General features: G+C 33.6%; 1 long non-coding RNA gene across 8 annotated transcripts in view; it reads left to right on the forward strand.

Moving 5' to 3' along the window:
* Positions 1 to 14376, forward strand: part of LOC106033253 (uncharacterized) — a 416430-nt gene extending 402054 nt beyond the window's left edge. For 7 of the 8 annotated variants that reach the window (XR_010834383.1, XR_010834379.1, XR_010834380.1 and 4 more), the window contains 5 exons: positions 442 to 554; positions 4477 to 4650; positions 6799 to 6914; positions 7478 to 7540; positions 13013 to 14376. This is a non-coding gene — a long non-coding RNA (uncharacterized lncRNA). The remainder of the gene's footprint in view (positions 1 to 441; positions 555 to 4476; positions 4651 to 6798; positions 6915 to 7477; positions 7541 to 13012) is intronic. The other variant, XR_010834382.1, reaches the window with a different exon arrangement.
* The last annotated feature ends 511 nt before the right edge of the window (positions 14377 to 14887 follow it).

Raw genomic sequence — 14887 nt, forward strand, 5'->3', positions numbered from 1 at the left:
CTTTAAAAAATAAGCAAATAGTTTGACAAGACAAGAAAGGAATGAAACTAATACTTTGTGTCACTGTTCATGAAAAACAGGCTGTAAACATATAAAGTGTTCAGACAGCTAATGTCTATCTGATATATCGACTGAGACTTTTCATTGCAAGTACTATATTTCTGTGCTTCTATTCAGAAATTACCCACATATAATTCAATTTTTGAGTCTTATTTCGTCAGTGAATATTTTAAAGATACGTAACCATACCTTTTACATTTCTGGAAGATTGTTTCTAGCAGTTCCTCTGATTTTCCATGTTTGGTATTTCTTGTTCTTTCTTTAATTTTTTGTTCATGTTGTTGAGCGCTGTTTGCACTTTTATGTAACATATATTAACTATAACTATATATATATAATGGTTATTAAATTTATAACTATATATTTACATTTAATATATAGGATACATTTCATGAAGGAAACCCATACGAAATTGAGGGATCAATGCATATGCCTCATCATAGGTTATACGTTGGATATTCTGTTGATCTGAAACATCAAAAAGGATCTGGCAGGTATGATGCAGAACTTGGAGAAGATGCATGCCATTTTGGATCAACAGCTTTAGTCTAGGGCTAAAATACGTCAGGGCATCTGAAATGGCAATCAGCACCTATGTTTAGGGCATTAAACTCAGCCTTGGAGTTTTTCTGAAAGGAAAATAGAAGTGCAAAGGTATGCTTCACTGATCATCACAATGTACAGCAACAGCCTTATATTGACTCTTAACTGATATAGGACAACTCCCATCTTGCTCAAGAATTTAAACTACTGAAAAAAAAAAAAAAGAAAAAAGAAAAGAAAAAACAAAGCATCAAAACTGTAGTAAGGCCCATTCCTATTGTCCATTCTTTCTTTTCTGCAGATATTTTCACATGTTTATATTAACAGGAATTCATGCCACCATTTTTCTCCAATGTCTTTTGTGGAATTGTATTTTGCCCTCTTTTTTGTATTTTGTGTGCAGCCTTGCATTTTTAAAACCCTTGTTTTGGGCTTGAACTGCAGGTTTGACTCAGCTAGTTAAAATGCCCTGCTTAAAATACAAAGAGTACATGAAAGCACAAGTAGTTAATTAGGTTGCATTTTTATGAGAAATGTTCAAGGGATGCTTAGCTAAAAGTTTTGTAGACATAAGCAATGGAACAGCACACTTCCTACAGTATGAACAGCCTTTTTTGTACTTATGCTGCTTCAGCACTTTTTGATTAGCTGGTTTAATTTTGCCAACTAAATCTCAACCCTCCAGCTTGCTCTGTAGCCACAGGCAGGATCTGATCTGTAACCTTTTTTTCTGTTCTTTCACTCTAAAACCAGGCGGCTAAAATGCTATTAGAATCTGGTGCCAAAGTCAGGTTACAGAAATTGCTCTCTAATCCACATAATGTTTTAATATACTAGATAAAATAAGAACTAAATGTATTTTCAACAGTTTAGCAGTAATATGCAGTGATACATGTCTGGCGAGTGAGTGTCTCAAAGTTGAAGAGACACCTCCAAGAGAGCTCTTGGGTTTGCTCCCTGCTGAGCTGACATTCTGCTGAGGTTCAGCAGTTTTTGAAGACTCTTCTCATTTCACAGGCATTAGGCTGTGTATGTCATGGTAGGCAATATTCCCTAACAGTTCTGTGTGCTATAGTATTGCACAGGGGATTAAATTTCTTATTTTCATTTCTAAAGGATGCAGGTGAATTGCATCATATAGGTGCTTTCTCTGGTTTGTTATTATTTATATATGGAAAGGTTATTTAATATGAAAGAAGGCTATTTAATAGCAATCTAAAAAAATGTACTATTTTCAGCATGCATAGTATTACAAGTACTTCACTACGGATTTATTTATTTATTTTTTATGCAAAAATAAATAAATATTTCTCAAAATTAGAAAATAAGTTTTCGTTCACCTCATACTGAACTAAATATGACTGGTGTCTAAAATACCTGGACTAAATATTTTGAGTGGGTATATCTTATTTGCTGGCATGTAACACCGTCACTATCTTCACCCTTATAACTAGGACTGGGATTTCTGTACTATGTTATATGATAGTGAAGCCTGATGTTGTGTTTTGCATAAGAATATGTGGATAAGAGAACAAAGTCCCATTGATTTTGAATTGCCTCTGTGATAAAATGGAGAAGTTACAAAAGTTTTTCCTTCAAGAAGGGATATACTTGTCATCATTTTTCACTATAATTGTGCTTGAAAAATTGCTTTTGTGCTTGTTCTATCTACGGTGTTTATAATTAATATTCCATAATGTGTAGGAAACCAAAATACCTTTGCTAACAGCTGGATAGTGTGTACCTGAATTTCTGCCATCTGGTCCTACTGTCTTAGCTAATACAGTGGGCTGAACTTACCATAAACTCAATATTCAACGGAAATTAGAGGAAGTAGCAGAGAGGATGAGTGGAAGAGAGAAGGAAAAAAAAAATACATATAGCAAGAAATGTAATTTTATCATTAGCTATTCATTTAAAATACTATTCCAAATTTCTGTATGTTATGTCACATTCAGTATTAAAAAAAAAAAAAAAACTATTTTATTATGCTAATAGATTCAAATATTAATCAATACTCTATCTTTAGTCCTTTGCCCTTTCTACCCTAGTCACTGAAATATGCCAGAACCCTTACCCATACATCCCCACCTCAGCTTTTATCTAACTAACATGTTTCTGTTGCCTAGATACAACTGGAACACGTGAAAGAATGCTACAGAACTGCTGTCAAGATGGCCATTTTATTACAGTGATTTATAAATGGATTATCTGTGAAAATGGCTCAGCCTTTTATGCAAGCACCCTACAGAGGCAGACATAACTCTAATTGGCTGGTCTTGACAACAGGTCTTGCTTTCCTGTAATTTTACAGCAGTAGGCAGATGCTTTACGGCAAATGACAGCAATCTAACCAGGAAGAATTAGACAATTTCTAGTAGTGTTAACCTCTAAGTGTATTCATGCATTTTTTCCTGTTCTTTGTCTCAGATTCCTTTGTGGTATCTGACCACCCGCAACCCAGAACCATATTTTCTTCTGAATTCTCTTTAACAAGAGGGAGCAATGAGGACCAACAAATTGCCAAGGCAGGAAGAAATTGTTGCAACTGAAAACCATGGACCAGATCTTTTCTTTCTGCCTTGCAAAACAAATACTATATTGAAGTGAAAGTTCAGATGGGTCAACATTTGTATTGCAAGCTGTTGCTTGCCTTATAGCACATTTTAGTGTGACTTTTCAATTATTAATCTCTTTTGCAATGCTCAGCCCTTTCTGCAAATGAAAGGAAATTAGCTCAAAACAGTGTGATAAATACTCTCACTTAAATAATTTTTATTTTCTGATTTTTTCTATAACTGTTTTGTGAGAAATGCAACCAATTATTATCCGTTAGACAGCAGATTGGCCAGATTAATTCTTCAGATAAAGAATTTCTGAAAATTCTCTAGAAGAAAGGAAAAGAAAGTCTTACAGCAAGGAGTGTGTCCATTTTCTTTCTTTCCAGCAAACTCACTGAATAAAAAGTTGATGAAGAAACAAGCATTTTCTGATTAAAAATGTAGATATGAGGCCACTAGTATATGACATTTTCCACCACAGATTGATACTATTTATCAAAAGTAAAGCAGGAACTAGTGATTGCAAGTGTCAAAAAGCATGTTTTCTGTTTTTATTTTCTGGCATTCAAGATCAAGGATTATAACAGTTATTTTCTTAGCAGCTTACAGAATTTATGTATTGTAACAATTATAGTGTTAAGAAGCACATCTCTAAATAGCAAAATGCATTTTTTTCTAGTTCATGTATTTAATCTTTCGAAGGGTTTGCCACAGCTGAAGTTGTTGCAGAACTTCATTTTCATATAAAGAATAGTTATGGTAGTGCATTGAGCCCCTTTGTTTATCTGTAACGGCATAACACAGTATAAAAACACAGGTACAAATAGTAAAAAGTAAATGTTACACATAGTGATTCTTTAAAAGCTACCACTGAGTAATGTAAGAAAACTAGAAATTCTGTTGTGATTCTAAAAAAAAAAAAAAAAAAAAAAGTGTTTTTAAAATACTTTAGACAAAGAAGTGTCTCACAAAAAAAAAATTTACATTACAGCCTGTTCAAAAAAAAATTTTTAGTTTAGACTTGCAGTGTTTTCTTCTAATTCTCACAGCATGGTAGACTGCACCATTCTAGCCTTTTTTTGTATAATTGTGCAGAAAGATTATTTAAGCATTAGGAACTTTAATTATGCAGAAGCTTTACTGAGGGATTTTAAATAAAAGATTTGTGCATATCATATTACAATGTGCAAAGTAAATATATTTCTTACGGTTGTATAAAAAAATACTGAGGATGGGAGAATTTAATCAATATGACAATTTGATCAATCGTAACTACACAGTGACCTCTTTTTTTTTTTTTTTTTCTCCTCAGATACATTGGAACAAGAATTTTTAAAACACTTTAGCTCCATGTAGGTTTTCAGTCCCTTACAGAGGCTGTCATCTATGTTGTACTGCCTAAGGAGTCCTGAATACAATAGGAATGATGTGGCAGATCAGTGACCACATCTGTTTCAGTCTGATTCTCCATGGCTTACACCCCAAGGTAATGTGCCAGCTGTTCTGTTCAGACGGGTGAGACATGTTTGTCAGCAGTTTAAAAAAAAAAATAGTTTTGAAGAAAAGAGCAAAAAGACAAAAAAATCTCTTGAATCTCACCTCTTCTGGAAAAGTTTCATAGAGTCTGAACCTCTTATACATCCCATAGGAGTTTTCAGAAAGCCACCCCTCTTAGGGTTCTAGCTATGGCAAGGATTACAATGTTATGTATCACAGATGTTATAAGTGGGATCACAAATCTGACAAAACTGTACTGCTTATTTTAGTTTTTGGGATCACCATAAAAGTGTGGTTGTAACTGGAAGCAGTCTAGAATCAGATCATCCAAGGCACCAGAGACAAAGAGAGTGTCAACTGTAAACACCTCATAGTTCACATAGCATTCCTGTTAAGCCCCTCTCCTTTTAAATTTATACATAGGGAATATCATGCATGTACTTTAATCCTAATTCAGCAAAGTATTTTTAAATGTTTCTGCACATCTACTTGTGGTTTTGTTATACTGAAGTATTATGTGTGAAATCCTGTCTCGATGACTTTGGAGAAAAAAAAAATCATTGATTTTAATTAGTCTGGGAGTTTAACCATACCTACTAAATGGTGTGAGTTTAAACATACAACCCTACTTTTTGCATATGCCCATTTGAAACTTACTTCTATGTATGTCAAGAATGATTCATTCATAGCTGAGTAATATTATGAATAACTTTAATGAGTTTGTAAGCAACACTCAGTTTAAAATTTTAACCTGTATATTCTAAAAATAAAAATATAATATATGACATGTGAAGGAGATGTATTATAATCAAACATTTGTTTATACATTGCAATTTAATAAGCACTGACACAATTTGCCATAATGACTTCCAGAGGGTAGTGCTGTGCCACAAATCCATTAATTCTGCAGGAGGAGCAAAGGAGGCACATTGATTTCTTTGTATGCCATGATTATAGCCTAGGAAACTATTTTTGACTAAACTATTCATTAAGTTGTTTCATTTTCATCATTCACAAAGAACAACCCTGGTACTATAGTGTGTTCTTGCTTCTTACAAAACAGTGGGAAAAAAATGCACAGCATTCCCATTTAAGTTAAGGGTGATAGACTCACAAAATAAACACACTTCCAGCTTTCCTTCCTCATATTCTCTTTGTTTTAAAACTGTATTTTACTGACTGCAAAAGTTAAAGGGAAAAAAAATAAAAAAAAAAAAATACATGAGGACAGATGATTAGCAGGAAAAACAGTGAATTAAATCAAAAAGTACTTCAATCATAGCTCTGGCCTAAATTGGAATGAAACACCCTAATTACAAGGAAACACTCTTTTTGCTAAGTGTAGGTTAGTACTGAGTCTTATTTCCAAGCAGAGCTACTCAGAGAAAAATATAAAATGCTGAAATAATAGTAATTTCAGGAGAAAAAGTCTGCTTCTAGTTAGGATCTTGGCTATTTACATAAATTCTGTCCAAGGGAGGATTAGGAGTAGTCATCCTGTGTTTCTGATTTCTTTTTTTTTTATTTAGTTTTCCAGTTACTGGGATAACTTGACAAAGAAACCACATGCGTAACACGAGAGTGACTTTTTGTCAAATAATTTATTTTAATATGGGCAAAGATGAGCAGCATTCCTTAACAAACAGCATTTTGACTTTTGTGTGCTGCTGTTACAGAGCACAGTTACTGCAGAAAATTATGGGCTCTGTTAGTCGATTTTCAAAATGACTGTTTTTATTACCTTCATGGATTATAATTTATGGATTAAGCTAATTACACATAAAGACTTGAATCTCAAGTATCTAATCATTATATTTCAACAACACTAAATATTATAGTTGAAAGCTGAATACCTTTCCTTGAAAACTCTGTTATTAAGCTATAAGTATGATCATTTCAGCATTTTAGGATTTGTTTTTCTTTTTTTTACTGTATCATAAGAACAATAGAATCAGTCATGGGCCCTAAATGTGTAAAGGTATATCTATTTTGGGGTAATACTTCACTGCAGTTTGTAGAAGCCTGTAGGCACAGCATTGCCGAGGTTTGCTACCTCTAGCCTAGGTAGTTAGATTGCTTCTTAGTGATTTGTACATCACAGGGAACTATTTCCAGGACCATTTTTTTTCTTTTCCAGGAAAATGCTAGTATTGGAAAATTCCTTGTCATCTGCTGACACTGAAATATACAAGAGCTGGTGGTTGTTTCCTCAGTCCTCATGACCTGGAAAGAGGTCAAGCTTGCTCTGGACATGTAAGGAATTACCTAGTCTTTCTTCTGGGATTGCAAATCACTGGTCAACCTTTCCATAGCTACTGCAGTTCCATATGCCATTAAGCAGTTCATCTCTCACTTCTTTGGAAGTACTTCTTTTTCTTAAGTAATAGAACTTACTATAAAAGAGGTGAATTAGTATGATGCAAATTTAGAAGAAAAAAAAAAAAAGATGCTTCTGGAATAAATTTGGCACAGTTAAGTTTTTTTTAAATCATAAACCTGGTTAACAAAAGAAAAACTATCCCATTGTGCCATATTTCCAAAGCATTTTAAAGTGAATCACATCAAAATATAGTCATTACAAAGTGATATCACAACAGAACCTTAAGGGAAAAGGTTTCTCTCTATAATGTAATTAAATAGCTAATCATTTGCCACTGCAAAATGTATCCAAATTTCATTTCTGTGGTTTTTGCTTTGTTTATAAAAGTGACTTTCTATTCTTTCCCTCCAAAGAATATAACATTTAGTTTTAAAATCATCTGCCCAACGTACACTAATCTTACAGTAGTATCATTTTTCTTTTGTTGCTTTCTCAGGATCTGCTATTTGATGGTTTGCTGCAGATTAGAACAGAACAACCATATGCCAAACAAATCCAGGTAGGACACTGCATTTAATACAATTTGTTTAAGAAAATAAAGTAGATTTAGATCTTTTTTAAAGAGATCAGAGTCTTAGATAGAGGACTCTTCCCCACTGACATACTATGCAAGTGCTTCAACTTCAAGCAGGCTCAGAAGCATTAGCACGTTGGACTCCTGTCATCTTCAACAATTTCACCTCAGGAAACAGCAAGAGGAATCAGTGGCAGGTTTGGGTTATGCTGCTGCTTTTTTTTCTTCTTTTTTCTTCCTTCCTCAATAATTGATCTACCTCACCTCAGAATTACAGTCTAACAGCCTTTTTGCTACTGCAGGATTAAAGGCCAATGACAACGTCTTTCATATTTTCATCTCTCTTTCTGAATGAGCATGTTTTAGGTGGTGAGAGTTTGTTGTACTGAAGATCTTATGTGTATTAGAAGGCTTTTAGGAGGTTTTGTGGCTTGCAGTGTGTTTTCAGAAGAGAAACAGAGGTCTGGACCACTTTGTTATAACAAATGCATGTTGCATGATTCCCTCTGTGGAATGTCTCTGCCTGCAGTGTCATTTCTTACACAGACAAACGTAGGAAGTGTTCCTTTAAAATCACTGTTTAAACTTTTGTCCACATACATGGATGTTCCTGTGCATGCACATACACATTTTGACTGCTTTAACAAATGGAAGCAGAGGTATAATTGCCCTTGCTCAGTTTGGCTGTCCTCCAAAATGATGCAGAAAGTCACTTCTCCAAATTGTCCTTAACTGAACTATAAAAATATGTCCTGGAACTGGCTGTATAGGACCCATATGTATGTTTGGCATATATTATTATTTTTCTGCACAGGGAGTATATTTCTGCATGTTTGTGGGAGGTATGCACAGGAAGCCATATGAAGAGTTATATTTCTATGTGTGGGATTACGTTTTTAAGGGAAACAGCATGTATGACCAGAATTTGTCTCCACACTTTTGTAAATGACATAATATTAATATATACTCTAGACATTAGAGACATATGATCTCAGACCATCTCTGAAAGAGGACATGGGAGAATTACTGATTAGAGAAGCTTGTTTATCTGGGTAGGGATCAAAGGGGCAAAACGTAGTCCATAGCACTCACCATTTTTTAATTATAAACTCCAATTAAGTGATGCAGAATAATCTTCAGCATTCCATCTGGCAGCTACAAGGAGAGAGCTAGAATAGCAGTTAACAACATTAATCAAGGCTTGAAGTAGACAGGTTCAAGTACTGCAGGCTTTGTTTAAAAAAAAAATAGTAGGGGACAGGCTTAGCCTTTGAATAACGTTCCAAAAACACTGCATACAGCACAAGAGCCTGCAACATTAACCCTTTACTCTTTCTTTAACCTTTTGAGCGCTGACATTTTCAGATGGCCAGCATACTGTCATTCACTACTATTTGCTCCTGTCGTCCATGGGGTTAATACTGAAGCTTGGGAAAGACAGAATTATCACATGTTGTTGAAACACCCACCTCATGCCAAACACTAAGGGCCACTTAAGAAAAAATCCATGAATGTTATCCACGTTAAAATGGTTTCAAAAAAAAACCAAAGCAACCTTATTTCTTTTCAATTATTTTAACAACTGATACTGAAGATCATCAACCTATTTTTACATGTGATATGCTGTATTGGAGACTATACAATATGTATCATTTTACTTTGTTTCTGCTCAAAAGAGAAATAGAAAAATATTTATATTGTCAATGAGAAAACTGTTAACACACTATATATATGGTATGTTCACATATAGCGGCACATACATTTATATGTGTACGTAGTCAATAGGCATATTGACTACAAGCATAATAATTGGCATAATTAGCATTTCATGCAGAGGAAAATCCTTGACATCACTGTACAAGAAGGACTGTATGCTGTTGTCCTGGTCTGTGGTCAGTCTTTACCAGTACAAAAGAAACCCCACTACCATTCCAACCTAGCAACACAGAATAGTCATAATAATAGGATAAGTTTACTGAAAGCATTTTTCTAAAGCTTACAAGTAGAGCTAGAAAAGGCATTTGTTAGCAACTTTCTTGAAAACTGTAGCATAAATGTATCAGAAATTTTCTATGAATTTGAGTCAATTTTAAGAAATTGTCCCAGTAAAAAGCTCTCCAAAAATCTAATATGGATTTTTTTAATTAGCTTCAAGTTTCAAACAGATTGAATAATAATAATAATAATAATAATAATATCAGATGCCTTGACTACTTAGTTCAGTTTAAATATCCTATATTGTTTGGTTCTTTTTCTTTCCAGCTTACCATAGAGCTGATGAGAAAAAAAAAATAAAAAATGTTTGCACAATTATTTTTAGATAGATTTTAGTTTATACTTCAAGTCATCAAGGGAGTTTTTTCAACAGAATCCTTGATGTCAAGAAAGGATGAAGGCACAAATTGTTGAAGAAAACAGTCAAAAAATATACTACATTATTTTTATATCTATCTTTACATACCACTGTTGGTATGTAGCATTGGCTTGAATCCTCAGAAATAGAGTTAATGATTTCTGTAAGGACACATGTATTTCCAAGAAATGTTGAGAAGAAAATCAAATATGTAATAGATATTTGGGTGGATAAACTTTATTTTTACTACAGACTTAATAAGATGTAAAAATTTTGATTTATACCACATTAAACCTTTCAAAAGTTTATCCGTTTGGAAGCTATGCTAAATGTACTTCATACAAATTTATATCGGAATTTAGTACAAGAGATTCCCCAGATAGAGTGGAAAACAGTACCATGTCCCTTACTTGGGAGGGACTATTTTTTTAATTTTTTTGTGACTCCTGCTCTTCTGTAGATGTTTTGGTAAAATCAGATAACTTTCATCTGAATGCCTTATGGATTGAAAGCTTTTTGGCCTAGGCCAAACAGCAAGCTTGATGTGAGATTTTTTGAAGTATCTCAAGATTGTCAAAACATCAGCTTTTAGAGGGATACTTAAAAGTGCCAAATGCCTGCCTAGTAAGCATCTGAATTAAACGGTTATGAATTAAGGCAATGAAAAAAAAAAAATTGAGAAAATTACTTTTTCTGCATTGCTTCCCAGTGTTTGCCTAACCTCTTTGCAGAGTTTTCAACTATGTGTATGACCTTTGCTTTACTGAATATAGTTTCAACATACATGAGTAAAACACAGCCCAAGAGTTGCACAGATTTTTATCAAAATGCAGTCTGTCTCATCTCTGAAAGTGATGGTCTGACTACACAAAGGTATGCAAATAACTTAAAATTAATTCCCAGAGATCAGTAGTAAAGATCTGTTTCATTATTCTGTTATACTCTGCTGAGAAGTTAGGATTGAATAGTAGATATTCAATAGTTTTTGCTGTAATGGACAATAACAGGTATTTAAAAATCACAGTAAAATATCTAAACTATTTTGGATACGTTATACAGACTATTTCTGTGTTGTGTGCTGGCACATTGTTTAAGACTGGTAAAAGGTATTTTCAGAAGATACAGAATTGTAAAAAATAAGCTTGAGGTTATTGTCTTATTTGTGCTTCTGAAATAGGAGAATAATTGGATTCATTTAAGCACTGTTAATGCAATGATATAAATGATATACGTTATATAAATGTTATATATATGTGTGTGTGTATATATATGTTATATAAATGATATATGTTAATGCAATGATATAAATTTAATGCTATGTAGTACATGTTTCTGCAGTTACTAAAAAATAAATAAAAAAAATAATCTAGCCATAACTGATTCTCTACTACTACAAAAGGGAGTAAAGGAAAAAGATCATTTGGACTTACTGAAATCAATGCAGCATATCTGTTGATACTGAAGATTAGGGTCAATAGAGCATTACCTCAAACATCTGGATTTTTGAGAATTTCATGGACTAAAAATAAATAATATTAAGCCCCTGAGGAAATTCCCAGGCAATTAAGGGATAACTTGATGCCAGAAAAGTATGAAAGTTCAGCTGAGGGTGAAATGTTTCTCTTCAGTTCTCTTCTTTCTTCTGACTTTTGGCAGGTGAAATCTTTCCTTATTTAAAAATTGAAATAGACAGAAAAAACAGCTCCAGTATTATTGTATTAGGTTAAATGTATATTATATTCCCAAGCTACGTATAGGCTTTTGAGTCATTATGATTTTATGAATTTTGAGTAATTCTTATGACATGGTATAAAGTTAGGCTTTAATTCTAATGAAATGCAATCAATGCATTATTCAAAATTATCAGAATGAAATTATGTTTACCGATAGGTTTTCCTTCATTGTTCCTGGTTTCTGTTGACCACAGCTAGGCCATGGCAGTAAATCATGTCAATACTGAGAAAAAATATTTGGAGCCTTAGCAGGGTTCATATTATTTACTCATCTGAGTTGGAAAAAAAAAATGAAGACACACATTCTGAGGGAACAGTACAAGCCAGATCCAAATTTTAATTTTAAAATGTTCCATCTCAGACAGTAAAGATTTTTGTCCAAGGAACATAACCAGAATAATTTTCAGCACTTTGGGGGAAATTAGGTTTTATTACAGATACATAGATACTCCGAAAGCTAGTTTTGTTAGACTGCTATGCCCATTCAGAGGTCACCCTTCTGGTGGTGGGGCCATCCACAGGCTGAATCAGCTACAGCTGTACAGGTTCCTGCTTTAACACTTTAATTTCAATTGCCATTGCTGACAAACCCATCTTCTCTTTGAAGTAAACTTAAGTGCAAGTAACCGCTTTCCAAAGATAAAACAGACTGTCAAGCTGAAGTGCAGTTTATCTGTGGAAGCACACTTCACTGGTCGTGCAGTACTGGTAGATTTCAGCCCTCCTGGATGACTGCTGTCACCTTCACTAGCACTCAGTTCAATTCCAAAATAAATAAGTGGGGAAGAAAAACAGTTCCAACAGTTGTTTTTGGAACTGAATCAAAAGAAAAATATGAACTGTGATAGGAAAAAAATATATATATCCTAAGAAAAACAGCACAGTATCTGAGAAATATATAAATAAATAAGAGTTTCTATACAGTTTGTTTTAAACATTTTTCTACCACCAAATTCTCTAAAAATCAGCAGCAATTCACTAATTGTTTTTACTTTCACTTTCTTAATCGCCTGGATACACAGGCCAAATCTTTTTATGAGATAGCCATTCAGCTGTAACTGTTCCTCATTAAACAATATGGTCACCTGCTTGGGATTACATGCATAAGGCAACAATGTGATTTAACTGAAGGAAGTCAGCTGCCCTGTCTTAGCAACAGAATTCTTAATTTGATGCTTACATGGGGTTTTTCATTAAATTCATTAATCTTCAATAATGTCTCTGCAAAAGAGACAGATAATCCTTAATAAAAAGGTCTTTTCTTAGGATCAGTTAGTTTAAAGGTATTGAGCTTGCATTAAAAGAAATTATGTTTTGAATTACTGTTATCTCCTGATTTGATTTCCTTTTTTTTTTTTTTTTGTTTCCTAGGTTAAACTTCACCTTTGCATGCTCTTTACTCCAAATATACACAAGATATTAGTTTAACTTCTTGATACACAGACTTAATCTCTTCATATTGCTGGAATATTCACTTTACTGAGCAGGAGTGAAATAAGAAGGTTCGAATGTATCCTTTTGACACCAATGCAAAAGCATGCATAGGATGGTGCATCTAAATAGAAGAATTTTAATACATTTCACATAATTATATTTCTATCCTATATCTTTTCAATTTATTCTTCTGGATTAGCAGGTTGATATTCTAATTGTTAGTATCACATTCATACACGTTACTACATGAAAGCTAAATGCCCAGCATAGTATCAAAAACACATGTGGATGAGAACATAGAAAAGGTTTCTGTTGACCCAGTTGGGGTAGTTCTGTACAGGATCAAGATGGAAACACAGCAAGTAATTTAAATAACTAGACTGATATCAGTTGTATTTTCTCCTTGCAATATATAAGTACTAATGTTGCAATTGCATGATGAAATGAAGACCAAAGCAATCAATTCCTGTCAGTAAAATCTAGCTTAATGTTTATCATGGGAAATCCAATAAAATTGCTGTAGATACTTACAATTGAATATGAGGTTTACAAAATTACTAAAATTATTGGATATGATCCTGTTTTCACTGTAAGGAATAATACCTTAAGGATTTCAGTAAGACAGAATTTACTCATTCTGGAACCAGGCATATCTTTTGATTAGTTGTCATTCTATCTAAACTGGAGTTAAATAAAATTTAAGATGAAAAATACATAAAGAAACATGGGGCCATGACTCTATGAAGTTGCTGTAGCTCTTATTGAGTGTAAATACAGTAATTTGCTCTTTTTGTATTGAACCCATATGAGTTTTTGGCTGAATAAACAAATATTGATTCAGCAGTTGCAAAGGAATTTAAGCCCCAGATCTCAGTCATAATTTCACTTTTATTTTATATCCATGGACCTATTTCTGATAGATAGTGGAAAAGTCAATTCTTTGATTTAATGTGGTTAGAGTGAAGCTTGGGAGAGAGTAATTTGTCTCCAATTTGTCTGCTAAGCAAAGTTTCATGAAAGAAATGCTAGTTTGTTGAGTCTATTTTCTTCAAAGTACAAACATGATGAAGTACAAACAAAAATGACAAACCTTTACCAAATCATTGCAGATTTCCAAAACAACTCTATTAAGCTACAACTATTTAAAAATTACATATATATATATATTTATATATATATATGCCTATCTCTGCATGTAAGGGTATGTCTCCTTGTTTTAATGACTCACTCTCATTAAGTTCACTCTCGGCAGGCTCTCTAACTCTTCCTGTCAGTGTCTCATCGCTATCATGCTGAAGATATGTCTGTATTTTTTAAGTTTCTTCCTTCTAGACTGGATGAAAACTAAGATCTAAGAGAAATTAAGATGCAACTTCCTTAACATTTGCTAGTTTAAAGTATTTAATATTAGTTTAAATTAATTGTTTTTGTTTTGCTTTACTTTGTGGGGTGTTTTGTTTGTTTGTTTGTTTTCCACAAAATGAACATCTGGGAGATGGCAGGGTAGCAGCTAAGCAGCTTTTAAGAAGCAGAGTCCTCAGCCAAGAGGCAATGTTGATGATGAGAGCTCTTATTCCATTTTATTTGCAAAGCCAAGCAGGCGAGTTCTGACAGACTAGAAGTGATCACATAGTCAAGTAACAGTTATTTGAGAGATGACAATTAGCAGGTAAATACTAGACTGTTTTTCAGCAAATCCTAATCTTCTTCTGCCATGGTGCTGGTGTATGCATGAATGACTTCACTGACTACAGCACCGTACTAAGCAGTCCAAGCAAGTTTAGCTTGCTAATATGTGAAATATTTTGCATT

Source organism: Anser cygnoides, chromosome 12 (genome assembly GCF_040182565.1).
Source record: "Anser cygnoides isolate HZ-2024a breed goose chromosome 12, Taihu_goose_T2T_genome, whole genome shotgun sequence".
NCBI lineage: Eukaryota > Metazoa > Chordata > Aves > Anseriformes > Anatidae > Anser > Anser cygnoides.